Below are 14,915 nucleotides of genomic sequence, written 5' to 3' on the forward strand. Positions count from 1 at the left end.
TGTCCCTTATTTCCATGCATGTCGAAGAGAGGCCTGCCAGCGCCTCTAGCACACATATGAACACTATATATATTGAAATACCAAACTGTCAGCGAAGGTCCTCAGTGAAAAGGGGAGGAACACTTATGCATGGAACAACACCCCCACTCAAATGTTCGCTGTCTTGGTGGCGGTTGACTACGTTGTGCAGAGGTAGCTACTCCTTTCTGTGTAAGGAGGATCTACATTTCTGGACATATGAAGACAGGTTGCCAATACAGGCGAAAATAAAAAAGCTCAATGTTTGCAGCTGGAACAGCATGAAGAAAGATGCCTAAATATGCATAGTCTAGAAGAAAGGACGGAGGGGTCAAGGAGTGCAGAGAACCTGGAGACACTTGACACACCTGGTGTATAAACACAGCAATGAAGAGGAGCATGTTCCAACAAGTGTGGTTCTGAAATAGACAGCTCATCAGGAAAATTAGAGGGAAGCTTCAAGAAAGGTTGCACACTTATGAAAATGCATTCTTGCACGAGTACTGAGAACAAACCCTGAAATAATTCCAAATTAAGAAGTATTGAAGTGACAAATGGGCATAATTTAGATGCCCAAACAGAGGAGGTTTGCGCCTAGCTAGGTATAGCATCCAAGTGATAATGATCTTATAACATAATGGAGAGCAGCAGCATTATCACTTATTGGCACGTTCAATTAGACATGGGGAATAACTAATGGAATTATGGGTGCCGAGCAGCCACCATAAGCTTTCTCCTAGTGGTAATCTCCACATCTCCCACTTAAGCAGTGCAGTATTACCATATTTGAGTAATAATGTGAGGTTAAGGCCCATATGTGTACATTGTACGATTTCTTAGTAGCGAATGTGACTCTGTAGCAATAGCTATTAGGAAATCGCAGTTTGCATACATTCAATTTTGCGGTTCCCAAAACGTGATTTCTACGGATTTGCTGTTTGGGAATCGTAAAATGGGAATTTCATGCATATGGGCCTGAGTTTCATTTAAAGTACCTGACATGTTGTGTGTGGGCCCGATTCACAGAACTAACTTAAGACAAAATCCTAAACTTACTACCATTTTCGTATTCACAGAAGGCACTTACTCATTTTGGTATTCACAGAAGACACTTACTCACTTCGGTATTCACAGAAGTTAGGAGTCCTAACTTTAGGACTCCTAAATTCCTTCTGTGAATACCGAAAGTCTTAAAGTTAGGATTTTTCTCAGTTTAGGAGCCCTAAAGTTGGGACTCCTAACTTTACTACTACTAAACTGAAATAAATCCTAATTTTAAGGCTTTCGGTATTCACAGAAGGCATTTAGGAGTCCTAAAGTTAGGAGTTCTAACTTTACTACTACTAAATTAAGAAAAATCCTAATTTTAAGACTTTCGGTATTCACAGAAGGCATTTAGGAGACCTAAAGTTAGGAGTCCTAACTTTACTACTACTAAATTGAGCAAAATCCAAATTTTAAGACTTTCGGTATTCACAGAAGGCATTTAGGAGTCCTAAAGTTAGGACTCCTAACTTCTGTGAATACCGAAATGAGTAAGTGCCTTCTGTGAATACCAAAATGAGTAAGTGCCTTCTGTGAATACCAAAATGGTAGTAAGTTTAGGATTTTGTCTCAAGTTAGTTCTGTGAATCGGGCCCTGTGTGTCTAAGTCTAGAACTTGTACATGATGAAAACACCTGTAGAATATCTTTTGAAACTGATCGTAGTTTATGACTGCATCCAAATAAAGTCTCTGTGAAGAAAATGAGGACTGCCCACAATGTGGCTGAAGACTCCCATGTGGGTTGCTGTTGTAGTTGGGGAAGCAGCTGTTAACAAAATGTAACACTGACTTTATATCGCAATAGATGGATTCATTGCACATGTTGCGTTGTAAAAATCATACTTTTTTAAATATACCTCATAATAGTATATTCTTTGGAATGCGTACTTCCTAACGTTGTGTCTTCTCTGCATGGTTTCTATGTAGACAAGTGTCTGTACACATTGTTGACATATCTTTCTTCCTTGGTAGGCTTTTGGTTGTAAAAAAGAAACTTGAATTAAGCAGAACATTTTACATACTACTACAGATGTTGTTGACATACTGAGATGATAGTAATTTAATTTCAAGTAATGATGAAATGTGCATTGTGTGTCTATGATGCGGACAACTCTTCATAGTGTCCTCCGTCATCGTTCCTCATATCCACCATTGACGGATACAACTACGTCAATGTTGGAGTAGCGTACATCCATCTGTCATACCAACTTTGACGGAGTTGTATCCATGTCCGGGGAGACTCGTGACAGAGGACTGAGGTTCTGCTGAGAAATCGTCCTCCAGGATGACGGACAGTAGTCCATCAGGCCAAACCCTAAATATGGCAGATAGAAATGTGTCAGCCTGATAGACGGATTAGTCTCTCCATGATGGAGGAATGACAATCTAAATCAAGCCCTAAATCAGAATATAAGAATATTGACCAGGGATTAAATTTCAGAGATTAAGGCAGAAGATAAATTTTTTGACCAGGTTGACTTGCTTGGGGTATCTGACCTGTGTTCTATCATTGTCAATGGGAAATCACGCCTAGGTCCTGGTCTACAGCCAACAGTGGCAACTGATTGACACTTTACATTTTCTTAGTTTTTTTTGCTTAAATCTTTAACAGATCATACCTCTGGTTGCCCAGTTTGGATTTTTTTCTTTTTGGTGTTATTTTATTAATTTCTTTTCTCCTAAGTTGGGGATTGAGACTATAACCACGTTGTTTTATGTGGATGACACTGTGTTATTAGATCTGATGCTGGTCGGTCTGCAGAGGCAACTTGATGCTTTTTCACATTATTGTAAGGGAAATGACCTAAAGATCAACACGGCCAAAACTAAGATCATGGCTTTCTCATAAGGTAACAGGCGGCCTCTGGGGTTTAGGTGGTGGCAGAGTGGTGTTCCAGTGGAGGTGGGAAATCAATATAGATATTTGGGCTTGTTATTTAGCCTCAATCTAGACTTCGGGGCTCATGTCTCGCAGTAAGAATCAAGGGCCAAGCCTATTGCTGGTGCGCTTCAGAGATTGGATTCTGCTTTCCGCCATAATTCTGTAGAAATGCTGAGAGAGGCACATAAGGCAAAAATAGTTACTCTGTTACTCTATGGTTGCAAGTTTTTGTTAGAAGAACATGTTAAGCGCTTACAAATCATAGAAACAACCATTTGGAAAAAATGTTTGGGATTGCCCACAGGCTCTGTGAGTTGTGCCCTGAGGCTAGATCTGGGCTTACTAACATTCTTTTTAAATATAGAAAGAGGTTGCTCAACTATTGGGTAGGTCTTTTAAAAGCAGCAGAAGGTCATAGCATCTAGGCTGGATAGCTTGTTACCAGACCTCGTTCACCCAGATCAATCCGGCTTCATAGCAGGTAGACAGACAAATGATAATCTACGAAGGTTGAAGATATAGTGACTATATCTAACTATTGTTTTGTGTATTGTATGTTCATCAAACTGGCTTTATTATGTGCTAAATTAGTATATTAATATATTGTTTAGGACAATGTTTTACATTGTTATTTAACAAACCCTATATCACTTTCTATTCATGTTTTCTAATATTGTATAAATAATAAAAATTAACTAAGTTATTTTTGAATAACAAAATCAATGTTTCATTGTTCACTTTTGACTAATATATATCACGATATGTTCACTTGATTTCTACATGCTCGAAATTTCATATGAAAAATATCTTGCTCAAGAGTATTTTCAAATTGATAGCTGTGTTGCTTAAGTATCCATGTGTCCGATACCAGGGCTAGGGTCTGTACTGCAACTATCCTTTCAAGTTTTAATTGTGTACTCTTTTTTTATCTGGCATACTTGTCCACAGCTCCTATTGATCTGTTTGTGAGCATAGTTGTTTAATTGGAGAATTATGAATTCTCTTGACTATTATCTATTTATTGATATGTTATGAGATGTGTGGTCTATATTGCCAATATACGAGATGATACAAATAAGAAATTCATTTTTCATCAACTGATATGAGTAACACTTCCATTTACACAATGGATTAATGAGTTGACTTTGACCCATCAGTACAAAAACAACAAGCCATTTTTTGAGGTCAGTTTTTATGTATTATGAAAGTAATACATTAAAAAAATGCAAGAAACATAATGAGTTTTTAGGAAAATTGCAGAAGAGTCAAGTTGGTAGCCAGACTGCAATTAAATTATTATTGTTATTTTCATTATTATCATTATTAATATTATTATCAGCAGTAGTTCCCTCCTCAGGCCAGCATCTCTTGAAAAGTTCCCTAAATCTCTTAAAACGTAGATGAAGATTTGTCCCTATCCTCTCAAAGGGAATCTAATACAATGGTTCCCATGGATTCGTTCAATAAAACCAATCAATTATTTATTAGTTCCCAGATAACATAATGGTATATGTATAGTTCAATAGTGGCTGAATATTATATTTCAAAGTGACAAAATTGGTGCAAAATGCAGTTTTAAAAGTTATGTATATTTTTTCACCAATCATCATCATGTCATCGTCATTTGTTGATATTTCGAAACATTTGTTTCGTATTCAAAAATACATTCCTTTAAAAAACAAAGTACTAAAGCATATAAACACACCAATATATATAATTAAAAGAACCATGTGCAGAGATACATCAAACAATTATAATCACAGAAGAACCATTTGGTGCCTATCTTTATATGGCTTTCTTCTAGTTATACATGTTGAGTGCAGGAATTTGGAGACGGCCACAACCACAATCGAGCGGGTGTCACTTTTCCATATTCTATATGCCTCTCCCCTCTTCGATAGGCAGAGGGATCTTCACATTGGGACAATCCATTTGAACCTGGGTTTCGCATCAAGGGGACAAAAAAACATAAGAAATGCTCATCACTTTTGCGAGTAGTTGTGCAGAGTAGGCAGCAGTCAGATTCCTCGTTCACCTTCCTCCAATTCACAGTAAAGGCAGCTACGGGTAAACACCCATACCTGAATTGTAAGTAATCAGCCATATAATAGCATTTTGCACAGAAACTGATGAGAAAGTGCTAGTGAAGCAGTGCACAGGTAAAGCGACCAGGTTTATATGTGGTTGCCTTGGTGCTGTCTTCAGTCCCTCTAAAAGCCTTGCCTCCATGCGCAACTCCATTGGGGTGATCTAGGGCAGACCAGGCAGGATAACATGGCCAACTGAGCCTGTACCAGTTGCAAACCTCATGATGTGCCAAGCTGGTGCACCAGTGGGACAGCCAGGTGCTATGCTAAGGGTTTGAAACTTCAGTCAAGAGGGACTAGAAAGGCAGGTCTGAATGACCATCCACCTCTGCACACCCAAAGCTTTAGGCAGAAAGTAGCAGGTAAGGGCTGGAAAAAACCTCAGGCAGTGCTTCCAAGTGGGTGGAAAGTATGTGCAGTCTGACATATTCCACAAACACTTCCTTCCTCCACAGAGCCAGCATATCTCAGGTCTTGTTTTAGATTGTGGCAGATCCCAGCCAAAAACAAAGAATGGGCAGATACATGAGGGTGATGGTGCCAGCACTCAAGTAGCAAAAGGCTAGAATAAATCCAGCAAGGAGACATTGTAAGACTCTCAGACAGATGCCACGTTCAGCAACCATCAAAGCCAAGAGGTAAAAGGAGCAGAGTATGATTCTCAGTAGTTTAATTGAAGGTTCAGGAACACTGCATAGACATAGGCATTGGAGAGTTGTCTCAGTATCGCCTTTGTGCAGTAACGTAATGGGACCTGTTATAGGCCATCTTGCAGACAGGTAGATCAGCAAGATGGCCAGCAGTTAAGTTGCATCATGCTGTAATTGTAGCACTGTATTGTTGTTGTGCCATATTGTGATTCTTTGTTTCTAAAGACAATGGTCCCTAGACAATGATCAGATGCAAAATGATTAATATAGACTCAATCAGTACTATATCTCTCTGTTCAGCCGGACAGGAATTTAATATGCAATTTGAAGTATAACAAGTAGTGAAAAAAAGATAAGATAAGTGGGACACAAGCCTGCATCCAACTTAGCACGAAACAACATACAACATAAAGTAAAGGGTTCAGGCAAAAAGAGTTTGTCTGTTTAGGGGCACATTTCAAATGGAACAAACGAGATATAGATATAGTTGAGATACCATTACATGTGAGACATAACAATCTGGGAAACGTATATGGTGTACATAGTGTCGACGGCATTTCGATCCCTTAAGTAAATGCTGGGACCATCATCAGTTCAAACTGGAACGGCATGGTGAGCAAAAAAACGATGGATTTAGGCCCAGATCTTTGTACTGGGGTGAATGTATGACATTGTTCTACATTCTGTCCATCAACTGTTGTTTTTGCATTTGGGACCATCATCAGGACATTTTAAGTTAACATGCCTGTATACAATAGCCTGTAATTGCACGAACCATGGGAAAAAATAAAGGAAGAAAACAAGGAAGAAATAACACTGAGCTAAAATTCGGACAATTGAGAGTACATCCAAAAGTGCTCGTAAAGTTGTCTCGAGTGTGTTACCAAACGTGATACGCAACGCTAATAATAAAAGGAAGTGGCATGATCTGGCGAAACCTTAGTAGAATCTTAGTAGAATCGGTGAAAATGACTTTATCGGTAGATGTGACGTGAAGACAAAAGAAGGCACGGATTTTTGCTGTTACCTAATTGGCAGTGAAAGTTGGTATCCCATGGATATCTTCCCTGGATGGGGAACGAGAGTCCGTGGTGCACAGAGGCACTGACAGTGGTTCTGATGGCGGGGGGAATTAATTAAATTACTGTAGGGACTACAGCTGAGACTTGAAGGCGCTGTAGGGTAAAGTCAAGCTCAGACTTACCTATCCCAAAGGGGATGAAGTGCTGGAAATGCACAAGGCACAGAGTCGCAAAATATGGAAAAAATGTGGAAATCGCCAAGGCTGTGGGCGCGCTTACCGCTGAAACTAAAGTGTCGGGATCGGCATGTAGATAAAAGCAAGCTGAATTCGCAGTCTCAATTTAGGGTGCGGGTCGAGCCTGCAATAAAAACATTAAAAGAGTGTTTGAGGACCAGTGCCCTTGGTCCGGCTAACTGAAAAATCCTGTGAGGGATCGGCGTGCTTACCGGGTGGAGTAGGGATGAAGTCTCAGCGTCTGCTTCCGGTCACGAGATACGTAAAGCCGAAAAGCCGAATGTAAGTTGAGATCATGTGACCATTCAGCTTTTCGGCTTCACGCATCTCGTGACCTGAAGCAGACGCTGAGACTTCATCCCTGCAGGCTCGACCCGCACCCTGAATTGAGACCGCAAATGCGGCTCACTTTTATCTACATGCCGATACCGGCACTTTAGTTTCAACGGTAAGCGACTCTCGCAACTAACACAGCGTGTTTTCCAGATCGTGTCAAGCAACTGCTTATCTTGTGCTCCAACATTAATTGAATCCGGCGATGTTCACAATCCTGCTAGAACATGCCTAGTACTGCACGCCCCCATAGCGACAGCATCATCCCCATTGGTTGGGCTTCTCCCTGTTGTGCCTTGTGCATTTCCAGCGCTTCATCCCCTTTGGGATAGTTAAGTCCGAGCTTGACTTTACCCTACAGCGCCTTCAAGTCTCAGCTCCAGTCCCTACAGTGATTTAATTAATCCCCCCCCCCCTACAGAACCACTATCAGTGCCTCTGTGCACCATGGAGTCTCATTCCCCATCCAGGGAAGATATCCATAGAATACCCTCTTTCACTACCAATTAGGTAGCAGCAGAAATCCACGCCTTCTTTTGTCTTCACGTCACGTCTACCGATAAAGTAATTTTCACCGATTCTACTAAGGTTTCGCCAGATGATGCCGCTCTGCCTCTTGATCCTTGGCTCTATTTTCCCCTTGTCTATCCTTCTTTTACACCTTTCATCATCTAGCACGGTTGATTCATGTGCACTTCCTTTTATTTATTAGCGTCGTGCATCACGTTTGGTAACACACTCGAGACAACTTCACAAGCATTTTTGGATGTACTCTCAATTGTACGAATTTTACCTCAGTGTTATTTTTTTCTTGTTTTCTTCCTTTATTTTTTCCCATGGTTCGTGTAATTGCAGGCTATTGTATACAGGCATGTTAACTTTAAATATCCTGATGATGATCCCAGCATTTACTTAACGGATCGATACGCCGTCGACACTATGTACACCATATACTTTTCCCAGATTGTTATGTCTAATATGTAATGGTGTCTCAACTATATCTTGTTTGTTCCATTTGAAATGTGCACCTAAACAGACAAACTCCTTTTGCCTGAACCCTTTACTTTATGTTGTATGTTCTTTCATGCTAAGTTGGATGCAAGCTTGTGTCCCACTTATATTATCTTCTTTTCACTACTTGTTATACTTCAAATTGCATATTAAATTCCTGTCCGGCTGGACAGAGAGATATAGTACTGATTGCGTCTATATTAATTATTTCGCATCTGATCATTGTCTAGGGACCATTGTCTTTAGAAACAGTTAACTTACCCCAGGTCCCTGACCCATTACAATTGGGTCCCCTTGTCTTTTTTATAGCATGTATTGTAATTCTTTGTCTTATAATTTTGGATTGTTCTAGTTTTATCAGTTTGTGTTCTAACTCTATTGTAATATTCTAGTAGTTGCAGTGTTGTGGCTCTATTGTTTACATGCTGCTGTTGTTGTACTGTGAATGTAGTATTGTAGTTATATTAGCTGTAGAACCGCTGCGGTGTATTGGTAGTACAATACTGTTTTAGCTAGAGTATTGTACAGTTGTAGTTGGTGTGAGAACTGCTGTTTAGTAGTGTAGCATTTGCAGTGTGTTGAAGCTGTAATTTTGTTTTATGTGTAATGATCAAGGGAGATATGGATGCAGTGGTTTATAGTTGTATTGCCACTATTTAGTTGTGGTGCATCTTCAATAGTAATTGCAATATCGGATTGTTGGACTGCTGGGTTGTCTTCTAGAAATGAAGGTATAATATCTGTAGCAATTTTGTTGGATCTGTAATAGCAGTGTTGTGTTTGTGTTGTAATGGATGTATTGCTATTGTTGAAGTATTGACATTAACTGTCACATGGTGTCCCCAGGTTGTGTGGCAAAGGGTTTCCACCAAGAGGGACTCGTGCCTCTAAATGACACTCATGGAACTGCCTTGCAGAAATCAGGGGCCTTATTCACAAGCCCCTTGCGCCGCCGGTGCGTCACTGTTTGTGGTGCACCGGCAGCGCATTTTCCTGCCCCATATTTACAAGTACACGAAAAGCCACCCTGCGTGGATTTTTGTGTCCTTGTAAATACGGCCCCTTTTCACGCAGCACGTTGCGTGAAAGGGGAGTTCCATGGGTGTTGCTGTGAGTGTTCCCACGCAACATCCATGGAAAATGACACATTTCCAGATTTACGAGAACCTGGAAATGCGTCTGAATGCTACGGGGAAGGCGTATGGGGGCACAACGAGGAGAAATGCATTCATCCCTCCTCGTTTTTCCCTCTTTCTATGTGTGCTGCATCAGTACACATATAATGAGGAAATTACCTCTTGTGATTGTTTATGTGCAGGAAGGTGTCCCTTCCTGCACATAAACAATCATTAAAAAATGACATTTTGTAACTTGTATGTTTGCTAATACAGCACTCATAGAAGCTGACAAACGCCATTTCAGATTGTTTATGTGCAGGAAGGAACACCTTCCTGCACATAAACAATCATCTCCTTGACACAGGCATCCTTGCACCATGGTGCAAGGAAGCCTGCGTCGGTGTATGCCAGCCAACTGTGCGCCAGCGCAGAGGAAAGCACAGGCATGCGGCACATTATTGTAAATATGTTGCATCCCTGTGCTTTGAAAGTGCCGAGCTTGTGTTGCCGCGCTACTTTCTTGTAAATGAGGCCCTAGACGTGCTGTGGCACACAGAACAAGTACATATCTAGAGTTCTCTATTTTCCTTTGTGTTGGGGCTGGAGATCCATCGCACATTGAGGACCTAATCCCCAAGAAATGACGCAGTGCGACGCCTCAAGCTATTTAGCTGTGCCCTGCTGCGTCATTTTAAAAACGCAGGTATTCGTCATATTAACAAGAATACAACACATCCCTGTGCTTTCCCCTGCCCTGGCACACAATTGACTTCCATGTGCTAGGGCAGGAACCCTTGCGTTATTTTGCAAGGGTGCCTGTGCAGCGGGATGATTGTTTTGTGCAGTAAGGAACACCGTACTGCACATAAACAATCATTAATGGCATTTTCCTCTTTCTATGCATGCCATAGAAAGTGGAAAAATAGGAGAAATAAAAGTATTTCTCCTCATTGCGACATTCCTACGCCTCCCCTGGGGCGGCTTAGGGTTCTAACGCATTCCCAATTTTACAAAATATTGTAAATCTGGGAATGCGTCAACTTCCATGGATGTTGCGTGGAAACACCCACAGCAACACCAATGGAACTCCTCTTTCATGCAGAGTAATGCGTGAAAGGGGCCCATGTTTACAAGGCCATAAAAAGTCATTTAGGGTGACTTTACGTGGCCTTGTAAATATGAGCACGCCCATTGCGCAGCCAGTGCGTAAAAAAATATGACGTTTCTGCGGCGCAATGGCCTTGTAAATAAGCCCCCCAATGTGCAAGGCCTGGGGTTCCAAGGATGTTCTTGGGTGACAGTCGGTAGGAGTAAGGGTGCTAGCAATCGCTTCCCTTGATCACGTTGGCAGCAGCAACAGGAAGTTTTCAAAGTATGGTAAGTAGTTATTTCACAGGACCATAAAGAGCTGTTTAAAAATCGAATATGAAAGCAGAAAGGCACTTTCAATTATATAACAAAACAGAAAAACATTAAGGAATTAAATGTCTTTGGGAAAAGAAATCCTAGGTTGAGAAGAAAAAGTAGAGTCATTTCTTTTTCAATTTTCCAGTGTAGGTGCTTTAGTAGTGGTTGACCATATTGGCACAAATGCACTCAGACGTGAAGATGAAGGCAGAACCAATGGATTGGTTTTCTGCGTGTGATACCGCGCTGCAATGGTGACCTTTGCATTCTGAGAATAGCATTCTATTTATAGCGCGCCACCAGGGTATTAAATGGATTACTCGATGAGATTATCTGAACGGATTCTTCGCAAGACACCTGCCTAAGGCAGTCTTTCCTGAGTGAGAGGACCATGCTGTCGATAGCGGCGCTGCCCCGTTTCAATGGAGCGCGTGGCAGCAGCTTCCTGTCGCGCAAAAGAGGATTACCGCGCGAGCTTCACTTCCGCGTCTCTGAAACATATTTGATCAGACTATTCCTACCTAGGGGGCTCAATTGGGGGGCAAAATACTGCATTGTAAGCTTAATGGAGGGGTAGATTTACACTGAAAGTGACAGTGCCGAACGCAAGCCATTTGGCCGCGCGGCACTGAGTCACTTTCAAAGCACAGGGATGCACATATTTACAACAATATGTCGCATCTCTGTGCTTCCCCCTTTGCTGACGCACAAACTGCTGCCATGCGCCATGGTGCAAGGATGCCTGCGTCGTGGAGAGATTGTTTTTGTGCAGGAAGGGTTCCCTTCATGCACAAAAACAATCTGAAACGCCGTTTTTCAACTTCTATGTGTGCTGCATAAGCACGCATAGAAGTTGAAAAACGTAATTGTTTCAATGATTGTTTATGTGCGGGAAGGGACACCTTCCTGAACAAAAACAATCATTAGAGGTGATTTCCTAGCACACATAGAAAGATGAAAGGAAAACGAGGAGAAATGAATACATTTCTCCTCGTTGCGCCGGGGAGGCGTAGCATTCACATGCATTTCTAGATTTACAATTCCTCGTGAATCTGGAAATGTGTCTTGTTCCATGGGTGTTGCGTGGGAACACCCACAGCAACACCCATGGAACACCCCTTTCACGCAAAGTGCTGCGTGGAAAAGGGCCATATTTACAAGGACAGGAAAAGTCACGCAGGGTGGCTTTTCCTGTCCTTGTAAATATGGAGCAAGAAAATGCGCCACCGGTACGACACAAAAGCTGACGTGGCGCAAGGGGCTTGTAAATCTGCCCCTCAGTCTTTTAGATGTCTTTAACACCCCGTAGGATTAAAAGGTCCCTGTGCAGAGGATTTAAGGGACTCAAAACAGAACTAAGTGCTAATTAGTGTCAAAGGTACATTTTAAAACTCACTGAGCCACTTGGTCAAACCTTGAAGTGTTTTAATTACTTTGCCGGAGTTTGATGGCTTTCACTCACTGACATTTGGAAAAATAATTGTGAAATTGGCCATTTTAAAGCACATTTAAATTATTTTAAAGCACATTTAAATTATTTACTTCTGTTTGTTGTTGAGATATACACATATGGGCGGCGTATAAGCCCATTGAATGGAAGGGTCAGCCCTCATGTACATCCTCACTCGCAAGCCAGGGATGGTTTGCACATCGTCTGGTTTGCACACGGGGATGAAATTTGCAAAGCTACCAATGTATAATTTGGTTTCATTGCAAATTGTCCATTCTCAGGGTCATTGAAGAGCTTATTGAATATTATTTAGGAAGGTTGCAATTTGCAACCATCTGTCATTTGATGCGAATGCTAGGAAATTTGCATGTAAAGAACAGCAGACCTCCATCCTTGGATTTTGTTTCCCAAAAAGGAAATATATATGTATATTTTTACAGCAGGATTTGCCAATTGAAGTGACAGGTACAGCTTAATTTTTTTTTCTTGTGTGGGATCCCATGAGGGGGAGAAGAGAATAGGTGAAGCCCACTCCGCTCTCCCCAAGAATGCCCAACTTCAGTGCTTTAAATGGGTCGGTACTGTCCGGTACTGAGTATCTGCACAGGGAGAGTACCAGCACTTCTCAAGAGAGGTGTAATTCTAATTCCTTTAATTGGAGAGTATCGGCACTTCTCAGAAACAAGCAGGTACTCTGGTACAGAGTACCTGCACCTCTATTTTTCCATTTCAAGCACTGCCCAACTTGATTCCTATAGGGGAAGCTATCCCACTGAGACAGCTTTTCCCATATGAATCAGTTTACATCCCAGCTGAGGGGATGTCAACTCATCAATATGTAGCAACCACAATTGTAGTCGCAAATTCAATGATACATATCTTTCTGTATCACTCCCTCCTGTAGGGGATTCGGAAAGAATTTCAAAACCCATTTATTGATGGTAAGATTTTTCCAACTTCTAAAAGGGCTTTAGTACATTGTAAAAATGCCTTGTGCGGACGCAAACCCTGTGATTGTACATATCACAGGGTTTGACATCACAAAGGGGGTTTGTTCATAAGGCCCACTTTTCTTTGATGAACTGCAAAAATCCTGAAAAATGTCAGGAGATTTATAGTACTGAGTGAGCAAGTACTTGAATGCAAAAATATTATAAATATGAGTATACTAAACTGCAAGATAAGTAAATTGAACTGCATTTACCACAATGCATTGTGAGAGGACTGATGCAACATGTGAGAGTGTGAACCACACCTGTATAATGTTAATAATAAATCCCAAGCAGGCCAGATGTCAATCAGTTGCCTGAGCTGATGGGATGCACCAAGCCTCATTTGGTATTTCGCCGCTATCAGCTAAGCATTCCTGAATTAAAGTAATACTAGTCGCTGATGAATGACAAAAGCATGAAACACGTGACAGGGAGGTGTGTAAAGTCAGGGGGGTGTTTGGGATGTGACACCCCCAAATAAATGTTTTCTTGGCTTGGTCTTCAGGTCAGTGGACCCTGAAGTGGGTCTGCTATGTCTATGTTGGTGTTGTTTGTCCTGATTTCACTCAGAGGTTTTAACTGTTCTTTGGACCAGGAACTTAAATATACATATAGTAGCTTGTTTACTAAAAAGGTAGCAAATCTGCACCCATAGATGTACTTGAATGGATGCAAATGTACTACCTTTTGGAATTCACAAACATTGGCAGTAGTAGGCTTGAAAAGCTGCCCCAGTCTCAGGTTTCCAGGCATACTACTGGCAATCACACACCCAAAAGGTGAAGGATGAATGCTTGCAAATAGCCTTTCCATTAGCAACCACTCAGGGTGGCACTCTGAGCCATTGTTTTTGCCACATTGTACCACACTATGCAAATGGGCTAATTTCAGGCTTGGCACATGGAGTAAAGGCATGGAGGAATACCGTCCGCCAATCTGGCTTTACGCTGCACACCAAATGAAGAGATGTCTCTCGGTCCACTGACATCTCTATACATTGGCAGGAACTACTATCATGGCACTGCCTGTCAATCTATGAAAAGCTTGATGGATGGCTCCATCAAACACGATGGCCGATTGTCAAACTTTTCCAACGTTGTTTATTTTTCAAAAACAAACTCCCAAAGTAGGAGTTTCTTTTTGAAAAAAAAAAAATAACCTCTGCACCATGAGAGTTTTCTCCCATGGTGTGAGGGTCATTTTTCTTTTTTTACTGTCCCTCAGAGACAGGATATACCTGGCAGCCACAGACAATAAAAAAAGCCATCCGACTATCCCCTCTAAATAGTGCAGATAGTGGGATAGTTCACCATCGACGGCCCGTACGCCGTTGGGCTGTCAGAGGAAATTTAACACCATTGGTGTACATTTTACTCCGTCAGCGTAAAACTGGCATTCCGATAGATTCAAAATCGGGTGGGCATTCCTTGAGTTTGGTCGACAGGGTACCCGTCGCCGTTGCAATTGAGTACTTGTTGACCAAACTCTAAATCAGCCCCAGAGGTCCACCTAATGTTAATCAATACTGACCTTGATTTTCATGAATACAGTACATCATGTCCTCCGTCATCTCACCCATTCAACCTGCTGCCCACTGCTTTTTAGTTGGGAAATTTGAGATTCACATCCCCCAAACATCACTGATAAGCTATGTCCTTGGTGAC

Source organism: Triturus cristatus, chromosome 9 (genome assembly GCF_964204655.1).
Source record: "Triturus cristatus chromosome 9, aTriCri1.1, whole genome shotgun sequence".
In the NCBI taxonomy this organism is placed as follows: Eukaryota; Metazoa; Chordata; class Amphibia; order Caudata; family Salamandridae; genus Triturus; species Triturus cristatus.